Source organism: Alligator sinensis, unplaced genomic scaffold, assembly GCF_000455745.1.
Source record: "Alligator sinensis unplaced genomic scaffold, ASM45574v1 scaffold467_2, whole genome shotgun sequence".
NCBI classification, from domain to species: domain Eukaryota; kingdom Metazoa; phylum Chordata; order Crocodylia; family Alligatoridae; genus Alligator; species Alligator sinensis.
This window is the reverse complement of record NW_005842129.1, coordinates 1,882,288-1,886,017: the sequence shown is the minus strand read 5'-3', so window position 1 is coordinate 1,886,017 and position 3,730 is coordinate 1,882,288. Positions and strand designations below refer to the sequence as shown.

The window sequence follows — 3,730 nt, the reverse complement described above, 5'->3', positions numbered from 1 at the left end:
GAGGCGGCTTGGCCTTCCTGGGTGCTGCTCAGGCAGCCTCCAGCCCGGCTCCAGATCGAGGACCCAAGCGTTTGCATCCGGCCCACGGGAGGATTGGACTCGCTGGATCCCAGCCGGGGCCCTGGCCTGTCCCGGCTGGATGCCTGTTGCCGTGCAAGGGTACCAGTGCTTCTCCGTATTTTGCACCACCGGGGAGCCCTGGGCACGGGGGGGCGGAGGGGAAGGCTGGGCAGTTCTAGGCCAGGCCTCCCATCCACCAAACCAAAGAAAAGCCGCTGAGCCCAGAAGAGGGCTTGCAGCTGGAGACTGTCTGGTTGTTCCCTGTAATGCTGCGTCCCTCCCTGCCCCAGAAGGGGCCAGAGCCCAGCCCTCCGGCACATGGAAATGTTTCACCCAGTCAGGCAGGGACTGTCTTGTCCCAAAGTCTCCCTGCCCCTTGGCTCATGGCTAGCAAGGTGCATGCTGGATTGTCTGGTTGTGGATCCCTACTAGCTCAATGACTGCACTTCCTCCTGTCTGCAGGCATGGGAGGCCAGAATGGAGGGACCCCAGATGGCTCCTCACATTTCCCTGCCTGGTGAGTTCCTGCAGACCTGTCCTCTCTGAGCTGGTGGGCCTGGTAGTAGCCACAGAAACTTTCATAGTTGGAAGAAATTTATCACTAGCTACAGATGTCTCTCTTGCATTGGTTTGAAAATGGTTGGTATGTGCTCATATGGTAGACCTCCCCACTACCATTCTGCTGTGCCCTTTTCTCCCCTTGGTGCCAATGATCCTGCAGCCAGGAACATGGACTCAAAATACAGGAGTCTGATACTGACTGGATCTAGTGGCTGCTTCTCCACCAGCAGGGAAAACTACCACACCATCTGCACTATGGGGGTGGGGAGGTCAGGGGGCTGTGCCACACATCACAGGACTCCAGGGAAAAACCTGCACACCAGTGTGAGCCTAGAGACCAGAACTGTCCAGTGCAAAACCTGGTCCCTGGCACTGGTGAGTTAGGTGTCACTTCCAGTCTAGCATTTTAGGTGGCAGTGGCCTGCACCTGTGGTACACATGTATGCAGGTGGTGAGTAGGTGAAGTGCTGGGGAGCTTTCCACCTAGTCTGCTGCCTGCTTCCCTTTAGTTTGTCTTGGCTAGTTTGGCCTGGAAGCCTCCTCTGTGCCTGCCCAGGGATGTGCTGGGGACCTGTGAATCGCTGCAGTCACTGATTCCAGTGCCTACCTCCTTCTCTCTCCCTCAGGGAAAGTTCAAGCACCGAGCCTGTGAAAACACACCGAGAGTGATGAATGGATGAGCTGGCAGAGTGTGCTTCTGCCACTCCAGGCATGTCTGGAATGGCGCCCACAGTCGCTGACACTGTTTTCAGGCCTCCAGAGAGACTCGGGGAATTGGCCTTGCTTCTTCACTGCTTTGGAGACTGCAGCCATCTACTCCCTTTCACTGAGCTCTGATGGCACTGGTAACCTGTGTGCACAGCTGCACAGAGTACTGTGAGAACTCATCTAGGATGGACTTTCACCTGTCTTGTCTTTGGGCAGGAGGTGCTATTTTCTGTTCATTCACTACTAATAGTATTTGCATTGGCCCCATGTAGTGGATCTTGGCTCCTGCACCAAAGCAGGAAACTTACCAGGCCTCCACAGCAGCATTCAGTGTTATGCCTCGTTCTTGCCCTGATAGCCTCAGTTTAAACCCTCCCCCATACCTAGTGCAAGTGCTGTGAGTCTCTTCACCCTGCCCCCAGCATCCCAACTTCTGTCTGCTCAAATACTTCCTGCTGCTTTGGCATTTTCTGTGTTCCTTAATGAGAAATTGTCTGACCAGGTCCCTTTTCCCTCCACTGCCATGGGATGAACTGTGCATGCCTTCTGTGCCAAGGTGGTGTGTTGTCCTGCCTCACCTGCCATGTTCCCTGACATCACCTAAACACCATGAAAAGCTTGAGACTTCTCTGTGGTCCATCTGCTCCTCCTTAATGGAGCAGGGCACTCTTGGATGACCAGGGCTCCTGGCTAAGTACAGGCTGTTGAAGGGGAAAAAAGAGCAGGCTAGCAGGATACATTTGTCCAAGCCTGCCTAGTTACCTAAAATAGCTAGTTATTTAGACATAAAGAGCTGCTACACTTACCTGTCTTTGAGTAGGGGGTTGGCAACAGTTCCACGTTCTTCTGTTGCCCTACTTCAGCACCACTAGCTGGCTAATGCATGCTTGAGTGTAGCTCTGGGAATGCAAGAGGTGGTGGTGACTTCAGCTTCTATACAGCCCCTCAACTGCTTTCCCTCTGTTCTGGTACCCTCCAAGTTCTGCCCTGCAGCTGGTGGTCCCACCTGTGCTAAGAGCCAGCTTCTGTAGAGTGAGAGTCAAGATGCCACCTAGTGGGTGACTTGAGGATGTACTGGCTCCTGAGTAAGGGTCTGGTAACGTTTCCTTGCCACATCACCCAGAAGAGGGCACCATCCTGGTTTTCTCCAGGCCAGGAGCAGCGAGTGACTCTGTAGGCCCCACTGGAAGACCTTGCCATGGAACACAGCATCCTGGAGCCCAGGTCAGAACTGTAACCATAGGTGCCTTCAGCCACTTCCTAACCCCTGATAGCTGGTGGCTGCCTGTGCCTTCTGTGTGGCTCCTCTGACCCTGGCTCTTTCCTACCCATGTAAGTACATAGGCTTCTGACTGGAACTGTGCTGGTACCTTGTGCCATAGAGCATTGGTGGATTAAAGCCTCTTTGGTTTGATCTGGGTGTCTCCATTCCTTGGGCATGTTAGGACAGGGTTGTTTTCCCCTCACTTCTACAGCACGTAATGAGGTGGGGGGGGGCAGCTGGGAGTGGAGGAGTCTTACATAGATTCATAGATGCTAGGGTCGGAAGAGACTTCAATAGATCATCGAGTCCGACCCCCTGCATAGGCAGTTGAAGACCCCCAGGGTAGGGGAGGGCACCACCTTCCTTGGGAGCCCATTCCAGACCTTGGCCACTCTAACTGTGAAGCCTATGATTCTGACTGATTCTTCCTAATGTCTAGTCTAAGTCTACTCTCTGCTAGCTTGTGGCCATTATTTCTTGTAACCCCTGGGGGCACCTTGATAAATAAAACCTCACCAATTCCCTTCTGTGCCCCCATGATGAACTTATAGGCAGCCACAAGGTCGCCTCTCAGCCTTCTCTTGCGGAGGCTGAAGAGGTCCAGGTGCCCCAGTCTCTCCTCATAGGGCTTGGCCTGCAAGCCCTTAACCATACGAGTGGCCCTTCTCTGGACCCTTAGGTTGTAGCCGTGTTGGTCTAAGGACATATACAGACAAGGTTCTGATATCTTTTATTAGATCAATTTTAAATAGTTGGAAAAAATATTTAGCAAGCTTCCTTCGTCAGGCTGAGGAAGTCTCTGCAGTTGGTGTACCCACATCCCTCTGGAAGTGCGGGACCCAAAACTGCACGCAATATTCCAACTGTGGTCTGACCAGCGCCCGATAGAGGGGAAGTATCACCTCCTTGGATCTATTCATCATGCATCTGCTGATGCACGATAAAGTGCCATTGGCTTTTCTGATGGCTTCGTCACACTGCCGACTCATGTTCATCTTGGAGTCCACTAGGACTCCAAGATCCCTTTCCGCTTCCGTTCCACCAAGCAGGTCCTAGGCAGTAGGTGTGCTGGACATTTTCCCTCCCTAGGTGCAGCACTTTGCATTTCTCCTTGTTGAACTGCATTCTGTTGTTTTC

General features: G+C 53.1%; 1 long non-coding RNA gene across 1 annotated transcript; it reads left to right on the top strand.

Moving 5' to 3' along the window:
• Window positions 1-6: 6 nt before the first annotated feature.
• On the top strand, window positions 7-2,760 carry LOC102375134. Its single transcript, XR_323993.3, has 3 exons — window positions 7-159; window positions 523-577; window positions 1,248-2,760. It is a non-coding gene; the product is annotated as an uncharacterized LOC102375134 (long non-coding RNA).
• The last annotated feature ends 970 nt before the right edge of the window (window positions 2,761-3,730 follow it).